This window comes from Aptenodytes patagonicus, chromosome 8, assembly GCF_965638725.1.
Source record: "Aptenodytes patagonicus chromosome 8, bAptPat1.pri.cur, whole genome shotgun sequence".
In the NCBI taxonomy this organism is placed as follows: domain Eukaryota; kingdom Metazoa; phylum Chordata; class Aves; order Sphenisciformes; family Spheniscidae; genus Aptenodytes; species Aptenodytes patagonicus.
The window spans coordinates 24,410,686-24,428,706 of record NC_134956.1 but is presented as its reverse complement, the minus strand read 5'-3'; the positions used below and the strand labels follow the sequence as shown (position 1 = coordinate 24,428,706).

General features: G+C 40.7%; 1 long non-coding RNA gene across 1 annotated transcript in view; it reads left to right on the top strand.

Moving 5' to 3' along the window:
- Window positions 1-4,937: 4,937 nt before the first annotated feature.
- LOC143164302 (uncharacterized) overlaps window positions 4,938-18,021 on the top strand; it is a 58,950-nt gene continuing 45,866 nt past the window's right edge. The window contains exons 1-2 of the long non-coding RNA XR_012996049.1: window positions 4,938-4,976; window positions 5,400-5,479. This is a non-coding gene — a long non-coding RNA (uncharacterized LOC143164302). The remainder of the gene's footprint in view (window positions 4,977-5,399; window positions 5,480-18,021) is intronic.

Below are 18,021 nucleotides of genomic sequence, written 5' to 3'. Positions count from 1 at the left end.
TGACTTCAGGTACTAAACTGGCAGGCAGTGGAGAGCAATAAAGGCTGAAAAACTTTATATTGTTCTGAATCCCCCTGTTGTATTGAATGACAGTGAGACCTTTCCATAGCAAAGTATTTTTTTTATGATGGTGATGATGACCATCATGGGGTAGTAGAAGATCACTGATACTTTGGATCCTGGCCTTCACTGTAATCCCAGTTGGCTTCTCCAACTCTGAATTCGTATTTATTGCAAAGTTGCATTTTGGCAGATTTAAAGGTACAATGGCAGTGATGTAGACTGGGTTGATTTCGTAGAGCTAGATCAGAGGAAGCCATTATGATTGTTACAGTTTTCTCCTATGCAGTGTAAGTTATGTGAATTCACCTGGTGAATTCTGTACCTGGCCCAGCAAATTGTGGATGGTCAAATCTTTTAAAAATCAGTGTGGTTTATTTTTAAATGGTAAAATGGCTGAGAATCTTTCCCTGGTAATTTCTTTAACCTCAAAGACAAGAAACCTCTAAAATCTTGATTTGCGATCATATTTTTAGTGAGATTATCAACTACTGGTACAGAAATTAGGATATGACCCATTGTGTTCTTCTCCCATGCATATAGCTTCCATACACGTACCTTTATGGTATGTGCCTTAGTTTGACGGAGCACAGGATAATTCAGGTTGAAAAGCATGTTGGGATGTCTCTAATCCAATGCCCTGCTCAAATCAAGGTCAGCTATGAGATCAGGCTAGGTTGCTCAGGGCATTATTCAGTCTGGTTTTGAAAATCTGCAAGGATGGAGATAATCCTGTTTTTATATCTATGTATACGTATATGTTAGAGAAGGTATTTGATTGCACTGTGTGTCTGTAATGCACTTCGTTCCACCATATACGAACGTGTTTATGATCTGATGTCATTTCTATCCGTGCATATTAGCAGCAAGTTAAACAGCGCATGTTTTGCTCTCTGTCCCTCTCCCCTCCTTCCATCAGTATGCTAAATTGTTCGACTGTCTGACCCATCATGAAAAGAGTTGCTGTACAGAATCACCTACATTAAAGTGTTGAGGAATCAATACAGCCAGTGACCTTTAGTGAAGCTGACATTTACCGGGGTGGATCAGCTGCACACACAGTACATGACTGCTCGCTTGCTTGATATCTCTCCCCAGAGTTCTGCTATGTGATTTTTCTCCTTTTGATGTCTTGCTCTACCTAACTTTTATCTAGAGGTTTTTTGCCTTTTTTTTTTTTTTTTGGGCGTATGATTGAAGGGAGGACAACTGAGTCTGTCTTTGAACTAACAGACCCTTTAAAGGAGACCATGCAGGCAGAATAAAATGAGCTAGGGTTAGACTTCTAAAACTGAGGAACGTGAAAGAAATCAGATTTCCCAGGTAGGGTTTGTCCTGTGCTGTCATTTCCCCCTCCCTGTGTGTGCCTACTCCTGGTTGTTTTCAATTACACCATTGTCTGTTCCCCCCCGCCATGTTTTTGCCTGGTGTGAAGTCTGTAAGGAGTAAACATCCTTCAGTGTCGTATATTCCTGTTCTCAGCTGGATGCTGGAAATTTTCATTTTCGTCCAGCTCAGCTTACCGTCTGATACTTATGTGAAATTTTGACATGGGTTTGACCTGTGGAGGTTGGAGGATAAGCCACCATGCAGTAAGAGGAAGCATGGTTGTATTTGCTTAAAAATCTTAAGACATAACAGAGGAGTGCAGCACCAGTGAGAAATGTGAGCGTGGCTGTTAACTCCAAGGCTCGGACTGCAGCGCTGGTCATCTGAACTGCCTTCCTGCTGTGAGGAGGAGATTTGAGAGACCCCGGAATCCAGGAACTGCCTCTGGCTCTTACCCTGGGAGCAGCTCCCTCACAGGAGCAAATGCTCCTCTTGGTCCCCAATTAAGGTCCTAGCGATGGGTGAGACTTTGGTGCCGTCTCTCCCAGCAACCAAGCAGTGTTTTGTTTGGGGCATTATGTGAAAGGAGTGTTGCTTATGTTTCCCCCCATAAAATACAGAGACAGGCAAGCAGTCTCCTCTGTCTTTGTTCATCCTGGGGCACAAAGGCAGTCCGAGGAAAGAGGACAATAAAAGTACCAAACAGCATGGCATGATTGCCAGCTTGTGCTCTGGGGAGGCTGGAGGAAATGCACTAGGTCACGGTAGATGTGCTTCAGCAGATAGTACAGGGTAGTTGTCTTGAGTTATAAAAAGACCTGTCTTGAGGTGAGGCAGTGCTATTCAAACAATCATATCAGTAAGTTTCTGCGTTACACACTGATTGCCAGTAAAATAATAGGAGTTCATTTCACTGTTCTTGTGGTGTTAGATATTCTATTTGAGTTTCTATGAGTAGCAGAAGGAATACTCTAAATAGAATATTACTTAGTGTGTATATATATTATCTTAGTGTATATATATACACTAAGATACACTTTGTGTATATATATACACTAAGAAACAGTATTTTCTTAAGAGTTTGACCTTTTTTGTTGTAAAGTTTGACAATGTAACCTTGCTAATTTGAAAATAAATGTTTTGTAATTTTTTACTAAGTAAACTTACAGTTTACTTAATTGGGGGTTCCTGATGCATAGCCTCACTAGACATGAAGTATTGTCTGCTCCTTCTCTCTTGCCTTCCCTCTTTTCTTCCTTCCCACGGCCATACCTCACCCCCCCGCCAAAAGCAAAAGCACAGCCGCCCTTTCTTTGGATAGGAGTTTCTTCGTCTCACTTGCTGCTCTGTAGGAGAACTTGTACCTGACACGTTCCTTCTGCTCATAATGAGCTTTCACTCAAGTTGCTGATCAATAGCAGAAACCAGCAGGTCTGTGTCTATTGCTTGTTTTCTCTATCTTGAATCTGCCAAGATAGATTAGACTATTGCCAAGGTCACTCAATACGTTGCAAGTGAATGAAAAGATCTCTAGTTGACTTTTTTAGGACAGGACTGCAAAAAGGCAAGACTGGAGCTAAACTGAGTGTACAATGACAGATTAAATCTGCATTAGGGTCACAGAGGGTATTTTTAAGTGAACCTTTGACACAGCTGAGCAAGATACACATCCTCTGTCAGTGGAGAGGTTATTACACTGCTTGCTAAGGCGAAGTATCTTAGCAGTACACGTATGGGAAGGAACAAACAAGAAATTCAGGAATTGCAATGAGAGACAAACTCAGGTGTAGCTCTCTCGAAATCAATAGGGTATTTACATTTTTTTTTTCTCGTGGCAGAGACTGAGCTGTGGGGAGTCACAGGAATAAGAGCAGCCTTGTGCTAATCGCTCCACCCTAGAGGCAATGGCATCCTCCCGCTGATGCGGCTGGAGGCAGCAGTGATAATGTGAACAGTGAGTGCTAGCACCAGTGCCAGGCTTAAGTGACTGATGTGCTCCAGAAGCCTCCTGTGTACTGGGGTTCTTCTATAGCTGAGGTGTAACTTCTCCTGTGGTCAACACAAAAAGAAGAAAATTTTTTAAAAAAAAGAAAGCATGAGTCACTTAAAGAAGAAGTTTTTGCATTAACAATGACTAAAATAAGAGAAGGAAGGTTTATAGTAGGAGGTAATATATTTTATTAGACTGACTGCTGTAATGGGGACAACTGTCTTCATGTTGTATGTCTGAGAGCTCGTCTGTTGCGGATTTTTTTCCCCAGTTCCAGCAGTTGATCTAATAAAATATACTGTCTGTATAAATCTTCTAGCCTCAGATCACCATGTCTGCCTCAGAACAGCTAATAAAATTGCAGACATATTTTCCTAATATAGTTGCTTCATTTAATGGATTGTCATGGCCACCCAACACAGAATAGTGCTTGTCCTTAGACTACAGTACCTATGTATGTTAAGAAGTCTTCCAGTAGAAAAGTCTGAGTTTGGGTTTAGCCAGTTTTACAAATAAAACTGAGAGAATTGCTGTTCACTCCTAGATTTGGACTTCAGACTTTTGCAGAGTTCGAAGCTATTTGATCTGTAGGAAATGAAAATCAGTTTCTCTGCACTGAGGTGAAATGCAGCTGTGTACAAGATACGGCTCTGCTTTTATGCTTGCTAGATTACTTGTTTTGTTTAATTTCAGTTGGGTTATTCCTATGCTTTTAAATAGCAGCGTGGACTTAATTGCTGTCTTGGCCTGGAACCAAAGCAGTTAGGAAGACAGTGATGAAAGTAACAGGAGTCTTAGAGATTTTGCAAGGCATTTAAAAGATAATAGGACCCTTCTGATTTCCTCTACTTCTCCATGTCCATGAGGACACCCTTGCAGGGCTGAGACCAGAGTATCAGTGACATTAATGGATGAAGGAGGTTCTGTTAATTAGTTGAACTGTAAAAGCGAATCTCGTATAATTATCTGTAAGAGAAACCCCAACAGACAATTATAAACTGCCAAAACTTTCAGTCTGCTACAGTTGTTCTCTGTGTGACCTGAAGTCTTCAAAGGCCTGCAAGATTTAAAACCTATTTAAGTAGTCTGACTCTAGTGACCAAACTGTTAGCTGAAAAAAAGCAAATAGAAAAGACTGCAGCTTTGAGTATGTCTGTACTTATCTTACAGCTTTATCTTCGTTTCTAATTGAATTTTAAAGATGCTGATCACGAGTCATTGGATGAGGCCAGACTAAAGCTCCAGTCCAGATGAAAATGGAACAGTGGGACTGAACTTGCCTTAGAGCTGCCTTTTGGCTTTGAAACACATGGCGTTCTCCTTACTGAAGCTTATCAAGTCAATGGTTTCAATTTGCCCACCTTCACGTGTGCCGAGGTTTGATTCATCAGAGACTCAACCATCAGAGCCTGACAGCAGTCACCAAGCATGTCCTTGAGCTGGAGAAACTATTCTGCTGAGAGTTCAAGGCAGACTGATGATTTTCCAGTAGTGCAAGTTCTTGCCCGACTGTGTCATCCTTTCTCTTCCTGCTTTTGCTTCCAAGCCACTGAGGAGTTGGATTTTGAATTTCAATCCGAGTTTGGCGTGGAGTGAGGTAAGTGCCAAAAGCTGCTGGTGTGCAAGTCCTGCTCACAGCTGGGGTGGAGAGTGCTTGTCTTTCTCCTCTCTCATCTGAGAGACTAGATTTGCTGTGGGGGGTAACAGCTTCTCATGGGTTTGCCAGAAGGATCTCACTTGAAATAATTTTAATAATTTGAGGAGAATCTTTTCTGTTCTCAAAACACTGTTTGAGATAACAGCCACCCATGGATTTTAAATGCAGCTTCAAGCACTTGTTTTGGCCTTCTGCAGCATGGCGTTCTTCCAGTTTGGGGAGACTGCTTTTCTTTTTAATCTATTTTTTTTCCTCGTTATTGGGCTCTAAGTCTCCCTACCTGGCTTCTAGTGGGAATTATGGTGATTTGCCTTTGTCTCCTTATCCTGCATACTGATTTAACTCCTCTGACTTTCTCCACAGAAAATGGAGATGGAAGCAGTGGATCAGTCTGTCAAAATACTGCTGCACTACCACTCAGCCCTGCATTCTAGGAGTCAAAGGTGAGTCTATGCCACACAGAGGCCTGCGTGTTATTTTCTACCCATAATCAGATTAAGGTACAGCAGCCTTCAGCCTGATTGTAGCAGCGTCTGCCAACTTGGTCCTCTGCTTCACCTCGGAGCCCTGCCAGGTCTGTGTAATACAGAGGCAGGGATGTGAGGATGTTCAAATACAGTGCAAAAACTTGTTTCCGGGAGGGAGCGTATCCCACTCTGGGTTTTCCAGTGAGTTTTCAGAGCATCTCTGCTGTGTTCTTGGAACACTAAGGAAGAGGATTTGGCAGTTATCTGTTTCCTTGTTCGTTACCCCTTTGGGAAAACCTGTGTGCTGGAATGCTTTGAGGGTCACTGTCAGTTGGGATTGAGTTTGGGCTCTTGTGGATATTGAACCGCAGCGTTCTGCTGTGGTCGCACTGCATGTGCCGGCTGAGAGGAGGTCCCTGACACAGATCTGCCAGAGGACCAGGGGCAGTGAGCACCAGTGGTTTATTACCAAGCTTTTAGTGTCTGTTTTACCACCATGAATTTACTGTCACTGTGACACTCATGTTTTACCAAGTATGCCACTGTCTCCACTTCCAAGCATCAGTTATTCCCTGTCGTTAGATTTAATGTTTGTCTTCTGAAGCTCTTTCTCTGGATCTTAGGAATAGCTGTGTTGGATCAAGCCAAAGGTCTGTCTGTTAGTCTGCAGTCCTTTTTCTGTTCTTTTTTTATAGACGGTGTCTAGTACCGTAAATTATAAATAATAAAGAAGGGTATATGTATGGAAGAAGTATATACCGATACCTTCCCTAAATAGTCTCCAGCATCTGGTGGTCTTGGCCCATGTCGCTGGATACCTCGTCTCCTGCGTGCAGCTGCCTGGCTTGGATGGGAAGCGTGAGGTTGGCTGCCCATGAGACCAAGGACACGTGTGCATAACTGGGTGGCATGTGCAATAAGGCAACTATTGCATCCTTGATGCTTTCGTTCTTTTGAGTAAATTTTCCTACTGTAACTTCTGATTTTTGCAATCTTAAGACTTAATACAGGATTGTCCTGTGGTTAAAGGCTTGGCCAGAGGCTGGGAAAACAATATTCACAAAGACTTTTTGTTTGACTTTGGATATATCTTTTAGGCTTTCCTTGTTGCTTAACCTCTTGTCTATGAAATGGGAAATGATTCTACTTGCCTTACAGGGCTGCTATAGGAATATATACTTAGAAGGTCATGAGAGATGCAAATGCTAGGGCAATACCTTGGCCAGGTATACAGAAAAGCACTCTTAAACAGTCAGTAAAGAGGGAAGGTGTTTCCTTCTATATACAATGATCTTAATTTGCAAACTAACTTGACATCAGGTAGACAGGCTTGTTATCCTTTGTTTACTAATTTGTCATGTTGTATTACACAATATTAAATCAGTTTAAGATGCAATGTAATGGAATGACACTATACAACTTCAGATCTGTTAACATAATATGGCAGCATGTTTTAATGCATTTGTTTCACTTCAGGTAATCACAATGAAGTTTGACAATGGTATATCTAGCATAAGGGCTGAGACAGACCAATAACATTTAACATACTGTCAGTGATCTTTGAATGAACCTCCCGTAGTTGTAGGCATCATCTACAACTGATCATGTTTTTAAAAAAAAAATCTAAATTTATCTTTTAGCGTGCTTGAGGTGAAAAATCGTGAAGTCCAACTTGAGTATCATCTTTTTTCCATTTTCTCACCTGTACCAACAAAATCTGGGTTTTACTTTAATATACTTTTCTATCACTACTGTCAAAACTTTGGTACAGGAAGTAGATTGAGATGATTTTGGTACTTCATATGGTGATTTATCTTTGTTTTCTATTGTCTGTGCTTTGTTTGATGTTCTAAGTGTATTTCAAATGGATCTCTCTCTTACAGGAGAATAAACATTGCATTAAATAAGCCTTTATCAGTATTTAGACAGGTGTCGCAACAGTGTTGAAGATTTGTTTGGATAACTACATCCATAATATTGGGGAATCTGCAGAAAATCTACTCCCGTTATATTTTGGAAGAGAAGACTAGGAAATGTGTTAAAGCCTGTTGTTCTGCAAAATTTCTTCAAATATACGATTCAAGGTACTGCTTGTTTCGTAACCTGCATGAGATTACCAGAGCACATCTGCTGGGTAGTGTTTGTGCAAGACTCAGAAGGCTCTATAAATGGGTGAATGGATATTTACTGAAATCAACTATTTTCTGCTATAACCCAACCAGCCAAACAAACACTCTTAATGCACAGTTTCTTTTTCCTTTGTCCAGTCTAGACAAACTCTATATAGGCCTGGTTTCAAAAGGTCAGCAATTAAACCTTAATTTAAAAAATACTTTGCTGATTTTTTGAGCATTAATTTAAACATACAATTTTCATTTTTAAATGATCGCTCACTGTGATGGCTACTCTAATAGTCAAGCCAAGTACCATAGCTGATTTTTGCTTTCAATTGGTTGAAGATGTCACTTCTTTAAAAAAAAAAAAAAAAAAAAAAAAAGTTGTTACTCATGACATTTCTGTGATCGTGACACATGCTGAAATGCAGGGAGAGGATGGCTGCGGGTGAACAGTGCTGCTGTTTCAGCTGTCTGGGCTTATTTCTGCTTACTCAGTGTGACTAAAAAGCCATCAAAATAAGAAACTGCTCTGGAACCATCTCCCAGTCTTTGCAGCAAAGGCTGATGACACAAGTAACTGTGGCTGGTATTGGTCTTTTTTTTTTTTTTTTTCCATTTGCCCAACCGAGATGTTATTAACTCTGTCAGCTGTCTGTAGATTAATTGAATACTGTAAACATTGTATTTACCTCTGAATCACAAAAGTGAGATTATTTAGACCTTGAGAAGGAGTTGGGAGCTGTTTGAATACTTTATTAGCTTGGACACAAAAACCTTTGGATCTTTGCAGATGGAAAAAATGATTTAGGCAAATGGAAAATGTTTACCTTTCCTTTCAGAATGTGTCACCAAGTTGTTGGATTTGGTTTTATTTTAAGGGGAGACAGTAATTCCTTCCTCTTGATGACCTTGTGTTATGGATTTTTTAAAATTTATCTTGTATATCCCATATAATTGAATTTCCAGTATCTTTTCCAGAGCAATTTAATACTAATAAATTAAGAGCGTGTTGCCTTCTTATTAATGTCAGAAGTCTCTTACGCAAATAGATCTGCATAGCTAAAGGTTTCCAAACACATTCAAACAATTCTGAATTCCAATTTCTGTTTTGCAAAGTACAGCTCATGAAGGCTACTGAAAGGAAATAAAACAATCTATGGAAGCCTGATAGGTAGGAGTTAATGTATTTTTATTCATACTTAATTCTTTAATGAGGAAAATGCGACTTGGTTTGCATATTTTGCATAATCACACTAAGGCAGGCTAGAGAGAAAGCTAGCCTAGGGAGACAGATGCTGTGCGAGGTACAGGCTGACTTCTCTGAGAGACGGAAACCTTTGATGAAGGATGGCGCGGGTCGGGAGTTGCACTGCGTCTTGCTGTTCTTGGGAGCAGAGCCTCTTAAGTGGAGTGAGGGAAAAACAGGACGGGCTCAGATAAGAACAAAACCATTTCTGAGTTTCAGGATCAAGTTATTTGGTTTTCCTATTTGTTTCTGTCCCTGATTTTCTGGGTTAATTCTGTTTATCCTGGTTTTCTTGTCTTTCATTGGGTGTTTTTCAGGCTTCTGTGGTACATTGCTGTCTTTTGGGGCAGGGACTGTCTAATATAGCTTGTATCTTTTTAGCCTCTGATCCCAATTCTGACACCTTTATCACTATCACTGTGCAAGAATTTATTAATTGTATGAGTAGATATTAATTATAGTAATTAAGCATAAAGATTACTAAGAGAGAAAGTAACATCAAGCTCCAGAAAAGCTTTTTGTCAGCTTAAAATGGTTGACAAAGCATCGGAGTTTGAGAAAACCTGCTCTCCTGAGTTCTGCAGCCAACACTCCTTATGTCCAGTTAATAATTGAGGGGAAAATAGGTTTTGTCTCATTTCTAATCCAAACGTTGGAGGCTTAAAAATACAAATGTGAGTCTAGGGTTATGTAAACTGTTAAATTCTGATGGAAGAGGGAAGATTCTTGTCTCTAATATGAAAATAAAGTATTAGACATGCAAACTATACCTTTTCAATGTTTCCAGTTTTATCATTGCTCTTACAAATTTTAGTGTTTCTCCTTGTAACCAGATAATATGAAAAGCTTTAAATATGTCCTAAAGGCACTTTAGGAGCTCACAAAGCAATTAAAATGTAATTCAAATGCCATGATCCTCACAGAGAATGACTGATGATTTTTCAGGGTTCAGGGCTGTCAATATTACTATCCATCTGCTGATATTTTTTTTTTTTGCCCCTAGTCTTCTATTTTGCTGTGATAACCAAAGACAAAGCTCTGAAAAGCTTTGTCCGTTGTCAAAACAGAGTAGGGATAATTATATCCAAATACCAGAGATTAAATACTCTTTCACATTATGCGTAGTACACAGTTTTGCTAAAGAGAGTAGGATAAGGCAAGGACAACAGCTTTAAGTTTGAAGAGACGAGAAGTAAGTCTCCATCTACTAAGCAGTCTCAAAATTCGTGATAAGGCAGAATTTGGCCCTGTTTCTCAGAGGGAAGCAGTGCTTCACTGAGGGACATGCTTTGGCACACTTCACAGATCGAGGAGGAGCGCTAAATACATATGCACGGCTGATATTTGTTCCCTTCTTTAATGTGATTAGCTGCTTCTGTCTTCTCTCGCGCATTACGAAGGCTGTGGCTTTGACCTGGCAGGATTTCATATCAGAAATGCAGAAGGAAAGCAAGCAGAGATGCTTCCTCTGATGCAAAGAGGTCAATGGTTTCTCTGCAGTGAGGCACCCTCTCCCTCCTCCCCGCTGCATGCATGCAACGGCAGATGTCTTCTCCTTGGAAATCTCATTTTTCCTTTGGCTTTTTGACTCTGTTGAATTTCCAAGGTGTGTGGTGTCTTCTTTCAAGCTGTTCCTTTTACTGGTAAATGTCTTATTTATTCTTTCTTGAGACCTTCCATTAACCTTTCCTTCATCAGTAGTGAAACAGCTGGTGTTTTGAGATCAGTGCCTCTCATGGTAACTAATCTTCCCTTTGTATAGATCTGTCTCTGTCCGTTTACCCGTATACTGTTTTACCTATCGACCCCAAAGGTACAGAAGTCTGTAAATCTGCTGGGGAAGCCACTACCTTTTGTTTTCTATTTGTATGGCGCTTGCTTACCTCCATCATGAGAATTTACGGGTACAGTAGTAATTTAGAATAATTTATGAAAAAATGATTTCATCGAACATCATTTTCAAGAGTTACTATTAGTTAATTTAAGTAAGTGTTGACATAATTGAAATTTGGGGAAAAATAAAGCACAAAATTACTTTTTATTTTTTAACGTAGCAATAGAAGAGTGGTTACAATGAAGAAGAGATGACTTATGCAATGAATTATCTAAATTGTGAAGAAGAGTATAGCTGAACACATCTTTCACTGCAAAGTTACATAGCTGGGAATGGAAAACAGAGGCCATGCTTGTAGAGAAGAACTTACTGAAGTGGTTGCGAGAGCTCAGCATGAGCTCTCAGTGTGATATTGTGGCTAAAACTGCCTTTAAATTTGAAACAAGTGTATATTGAGTAGAGGCCCGATATACATGAAAACCGTGTATTAAATCCTGGTGAGTCTGGGACAGGAATGCTATATCTGTTTCTCTTTCCTTGAGAAACAATGATGAAAAAGTGTATTTAGAGAATAGTTACACAAATGATTTAAAAAATGGAAAATGTGGTATACTGAGAAACTCAGTAAGTCTAATCCGTACAGTTTGTCAGAGAAGGTATGGGACAACTTGATAACAGTTTGTGCTTACGTAGATGAGAACAGGATTTCTCCAGTCAGTCGGAAACGGTTCGTCAGTCCCCTGTGAAACTCTGGTCAACGGAAGCTGAACTTAGTTGACTTCCGATTCAGAATCTCTTGCAGTTGAAATGTTAGTCATGGTCAATAACCACAGGGGTAGTTCATGAGGACTTTTCTGTAGCTTTATCATTTGCAACTTTAAAATCACATTTAGTTGGAATTTTTCTTTCCTCTCTTCCCTCCTTGTTGCCCCCTCTCTAAAATGCTTGATCTAATTCAATCAGAATTACTGCATTTACAGCAGGAACTGAATTTGTGGGGCCTGCATTATGCATAAGACCCAACCAAGTTCTTACTGCTTAGAACTAGGTGGGATAAATTGTTCCTATGGACATTTCAGACAAAATACTTTTTCTGAATGCTTCACCCCCCACCCCCACCAAGCCAGGATCAGTAACTGTTGTGGATCAAAAATGTTGTTGAAAATTGCTGAAAACTATCTTTTTAAAAAAATAGTTATTTTCTGAGAAATATTGGGGTATTTAATTTCTTTGCCACAGTGCACACAAATGGACAAAACTTTTGAAATAAGAAAAATGATTCAAGGAAAGCAGAGATTTTTCTTCAAAGAGAAAAAAAAAAGATAAATGGATTGTGTAATTTTAAGGACGACTTTCCTGTGACTTGCTTTATTTGTCACAACAGAACCTGTTGAGCATCTCCATAGCAAGTGCTGGGTTGGGCACCAGCTCTGTTACTTAAACCCTGCATTCAGTTTGGATAAAGTCCACCTTTGTGGTAGCAGCAGCAGCTCTGCTGGTCGTCTGGAAAAGAGCCAACGTTGTCGGAGCAATCTACAGACTGCAATTTGAGAATCACCGCATTAATTGTGCACCGTTTCATCATGCAATCAGGAACAGCCAGTTCTGAACTTTGACATGAAACTTCAAATAAAAAAAAAGAAGAAAAAAAGACAAAAATCCCAACGAATGAGCTTTGATTTCAACAGGGGGAGCTGCGTAGCTTTGGCAGAGCCTGTGGCTGGGAAGAAAAAGGCTCTTGTGCTACCGCCTGTGCTCCTGCAGCAGATACGGGGCTTCCTCTGTGCCGGTGCCGTGCTGTTCCACACCAGGGAGGTGCTGGGTGGGCTTGCAGCTGGTGGATCTGTCCCCCGTGGAAGAGCGGCTGTAATCCGCCCGCCCCTGCCAGGAGTCCTGGCCATCCCGGGTCTTCACCCCGAGTCTCTCCAGCCCTTCGGGAGGAACTGTCTGAGCCGCTGCTCGTCTTGAGCGTCGGAGCTGCAGTTCCCACCAGCTCCTTCCCAGGCGGCAGGACGGAGACCTCGCTCCCTCCGGTGTCTCTGTGGGGCCGCCTAAGAGCAGCTCCCCCCTGTAGCTCTTGTTTATGATGGCATGGCGATGTGAGGCACAGGGTTCCTTTTCCCATAAATGTGCCACCTGCAAAAAATGTATTATATGTATAGTGTGAAGGTTTTTAATGCTGTTGCATGCTATTCCCAAACAATAACTCCTGGGCCTTGGACCCTCAAGTTTTAAAGTCACATTGAGTGGCCTAGAGTTCTAGGTGCTTTCAGAAAAGGTCGGTTTTAATATATTTGCTCCTTTGTGTCCCAGGATACCCACTGAGCAAGCTCTCCCCTCTGCTCACAGACTGTGCCGGAAGGGTAATGCTGTTTTTCCAATGATTCACAAATCTTCAGTAATGTGTTTCTTCTGTTCCCAGGAAGAAGGTAATCACCAGACTCATATGGAATTACAGAGACAAATTAATCCTTGGTACAACTTGATTGAAAGGAAACATTTGGGATGAAATTGGCCCTTAGAAATCACAAAGCACGGAAAGATGTATTTGGTCAATCAGTGTGTCTCTATGTCTTAGCCAATTATTTAATTACTGTACATTTGCTAGTGTTTTGACTAGTTGTGTTTTAAATTACAGGTCTTGTCATGATGTCAGCAAACATTTTCTAGCTCTTAATCTCACTAGTCCCTTCTCCTCCTCCATATTATCTGTTAATTTCTTTATATCCTTCTACAGATTTTTCCTCTATTGACTTCTCGGGTGTCGCTGTAGTTCTCTCTCAGGTCTATAATTTCTGTTGCTGGTGTCTGAAATTACTGTGATCTCTTGTCATGTGTAGCAAAGAGCTTTTCCAGTATTTTAGATGTGGACCTGGAAATTAATTTTAGAGACTTGCTAACTCTTCTGTTCAAAGATCAGAATTCTCTATTATACCTCTAAGTTTCCTTAGCCTTTTCACTTCCATGTCATTTCTAAATTAATGCCAGGCTTGTAATCTTCTAACAGATGTATTACATTTCCTCCTGATTTTACATTAACTGTATTTCAGACTGGTTATTCCATAGTATGCTTGCCTACGTTTTCCAGCTCAGTGAACGTGCTGTGAACCCCCTGCCCCAGGGCCTCTGAGCGTGATTGTTGGTGAGTGGTTGGAGCTTGGTGGCGTTGGCGTTCTTGGCTTCGGTTTTGTTTCCAGGTCTCTGGCTTAGCCATGGAGCATGCAGATACCTCGGTAAATGAAAGCAAGTTTCCTAACCATTCCACCTCATTTCTTAAAATGTAAGACTTCTCGCTTCACTTTCAGTTTGACATCTGCAAAGCAGGGATAATTCTTCCTTCCCCTACATCAGTTTAAACAGTAAGGGGTGTGGGAAAGGGGTGGCTCTGTGCAGAGGGTCGTTACTGCTGCATTAAAACTTTCAGATGCCACTGAGTAGAGCTATGAGGGAATAGGTTAGAACAGAAAACTTAAACCTTCTGAGATGCGTGCTGTAAGATAGGCAGTTTCTCAACAGTGAAGCTACAAAATTAAATAAAAACAGAAGAGGAAGCAAAAGGGTCATGTTGTAGCAGTAAAGATCCTGGAGTTTGTTTTGAATTACGCTGGGCATGTGAAGTGCTGAATAGTTGTAAGATTCTCTATAAAGTGTGTTAATTAACTGATTGGAGATGGTTTTTACAGGGCTGTGGTTTTCTACACCAGATTCTGGGAAAGGAGTGAGGCAGTCTCCGAGACTGTGCTCATGTGTCGATGAGCAGCGGTATAGGGTTATAACCTTCACCAAGTGCCCAGGTGGTCTTCACTGATGGGATATGGATCTTGATCTTGTCCATTGCAATGGATTCTGGAATGAATTGCTATAAAACAAGCATGTGCTTAGTTTTATAGGACAGTTTCCTACCCCTGAATTTCTTTTTGCTTGTAACTTACTTCAGCGTGTCTTTGAAAATGTGGTATTTTTCTTCTAAAGAGCTTTGCATGTTTATGGAACTATTGAAAGATTTAAATATAACTGATCGTAGGAGTAATCAGATGATAATACAAATGGAAGCTGAGGCTAGAGGCAAATTGTGAGAACTGGGACCTGTTGCAGACTTTTAATAGCTAATTATTGAACTATTTATTTCATTAGAACAAAACTCAGTGGTGTCTGAATAATAAAGAATTTGCTTTGCTCATGGCATGCTTTCTGTCTCTCAATAGATTTACTCTCTGGAAGGATTTGGGTGCCTTCAGTTCTCTTGGGGAATGGTAGGAAAATCTTCAGCCTGTAGAAGATACTATAACCTGGTTGGCTTTATTGGTGTGATGAAATGTGATGCAAACAGACGATTCAAATTTCCTAGGTTTTGTTAAAGACGACTCTCAGCCTGGGCTTTTTTCTTGTTCCTCTTCAACTTCTGCATGTGGGATTTCAGACCTGTGGCATTAGTGTGAAATAGAGAGAGATTTTATTCCTTTCTTTTTCTTCCCGTTATCATGTTCATGCCCCCTTGCACGTTTTGCTGAGGCTGTTACTTTCAGCCTCCTTAAACAGCAAGGAAGCCTTTTCCAGCTGACAGCAGTGGAGGCGTGGAGATCCTCCATCAGAGCGGAGCAGAGCAGTGCTGCAGAGATGTTTATCACTGAGATGCTCAACCTCTCTCTGACTTCTCATGTCAGAATTTGGTTCTCCCCTGTCTGGCCTTATTTTGAGTTCTGTCTAGACTCTGCCTCGCTGCATAGAAATTGTCATTATTGCTCTGGGAACAAGAAATACACTTTTCCTGAGCAGAGAGTGGAAATCCTGACTGGGATGAGAAAGAGGGAGAAGAATCAATGCTTCTGACACAAAAGTCAATGTGCACTTGGGTGTGTTTGCAGCCTCCATTCCCTAGCAGTTTGCTTTGATAACTGGCAGTAAAACACTTTTCCTCGGCTAAACTGGTGTAAACAGATGCTCTCACAACAGGAAGGACTGTCTCCCCTTTCTTAAGGGAGGTGTTAGAGGTACTGCATGGTTAGATGTTAATAGGTGGCTCATAATATTTGCGCTTGTGTTCTCTGGCATGTGTTTAATTACAGAAATCAGAGGCAGAACATATGACCAATAGGTACAGCGTGATCTAGTGGATTCCCCGCTAGGAACAAAGAATAATGTTCTCGGTTTCACCTTACACGTTTGTTTTCTTTCAGGCAGATCATGTCTTCCTTTTCCTTGTGTGCCCATATGTAACAGATGAGATGAGCAAAAGAGTGCAGTGCCCACATAGCCTGCCCGGGCTTTAATATCCCTAAGAACTTGAAGAATCTTTCCCTTTATGCATTAATATAAAATAATGTCAAATAAAAATGGGGAGGATATTTTTTAAGAATATAAAAGTTTCCAATAATTTAGACACGTGCATTTTTATTGGGTTTCGTAGTGTTATGATAATAGTCATCACTTTCTTTGATGCATTTTCTTGTAGTGAGAAGAAATTGTAACACTGACTCCTCTGATTTTTAGACTGATTACGTATAGCAGACTGTGAATTAACAGGAGTTGCAACAGGAAGATTTATGTGTTTGTAAACGCTGTGGGAAGGTTCCTGAAGTCTGCTCATTTCCTTCTCCTAAAGGATGGGTCTTTCTTGCCCACTGGTGCCTGGGGCTGTATTCCATCATGAGCGCTGTATCCTCATTAATGATCTTATGTTTTCTTGGAATGGAAAGTGAAGTAGTAGTTTGTTTTAGTCAGAGCAAAATGAAGATGATGGGAGGATGAGATTATGTAAAGTTAAACAAACACACACATATATCTGCATATTAAATTTGGAAGTGTCTTAGTTTCTTGTTTTCATGGCAAATGAAAATTGTGAAGTGAGAAAAAAGAATCACAAAAGCTACATCAAAACATTGTAGAATTACATTGTGAAACAGTTTGTGGTTTTTTGGTAGAAAGGAACAATTTGAAAATACTTATCTTTCAAAACTAGTTGCTTGGGAGAACAGAGAGAAGTACAAAGCTGAAACAACACTAAATTGTAACCTTTAAAAAAGATACATTTTTCCTAACAAACCTGGCATCTTTTCGTTATCACAGACACGTTCATTAACTGAAATATTTATTTGTGATTATGGGAAGTTTAAAAATGCAACAGCTGCTTCACTTGTTTTTTCCTTTCTGAAGATGTGATTTATTTAATGTTAGCTTCTGATGCCTGTTACTGCTGCAGTTGATAACAGTTCAACATAAAGATAAGGTAGCAGAGTTCTGCTTACTGGGTAAGGACATGAGCTGCTGAATGCTGGAATGAACATGGTTTCTGAGGGTAGAAATGAAAGATGTGACTTGTGCATTAGGAGCGTGGCCTGTGTGTGTTGCACAGCCACTTCAGATCTGTGCTGTTCAGCAGCAGTCCGCAGACAGCTTTGAGGATATCTGCAGAAAATAGCTAAGAGGAATACACCTATGGGATCTTGTATCCAACTAGAAAAATCTTAAGAACTATGAACTTGTGAGATTAGGGGCATGCTTTTTAGCAGGGCCTGTTGTGACAGGACAAGGGGGAATGGCTTTAAACTAAAGGGGGGTAGATTTAGACTAGATATAAGGAAGAAATTTTTTATGCTGAGGGTGGTGAAGCACTGGCACAGGTTGCCCAGAGAGGTGGTGGATGCCCCATCCCTGGAAACATTCAAGGTCAGGTTGGACGGGGCTGTGAGCAACCTGATCTAGTTGCAGATGTCCCTGCCCATGGCAGGGCGGTTGGACTAGATGACCTTTAGAGGTCCCTTCCAACCCAAACTATTCTATGAGATTAAAACTGTTATTTTACTATTATGATAATTTGGACATGTGTATTTACCAGAGAAATATGCAATCTGCCAGTTATGATAGCATGAAAGTATTTTTTTCTCTAAAGTTGGATGCAACTTGTGTGAACAACTGATGTTGGGCAGAGCAGGTCAGAACAGGATGGATTCTGGAGTCCTCCTGCAGTTCAGAGTAAGGCAACTTTCCTAGGGATCAGGGCACTGTGAAAAGCCTCCTAACAAACTCCCCTTTCTTCCTTTTTTCCAGCAACAGCTCTTTTATTTAAGAGATCCTGGTTTGTTTTGCAGTGCTGCTCCCTTTGCAAACGATTACTGGTATAAGCTCGTGATTGAATGCGGCGCAATAAACAGTTTAGTGTGTTACTGTTTGTCAGCTCATTTGGGGTAACTAGCCAAGTGTGCCCGCTTGGCACAGCTGAAATGCAAAGCAAAGCGCACTTGCTAAGCAGAGAGGGGAAAAGCAATTGAGATGCTGCTGCTTCCAGCTTTGCGCATTGTGCAAACAGCTGTGTTTGAAATGA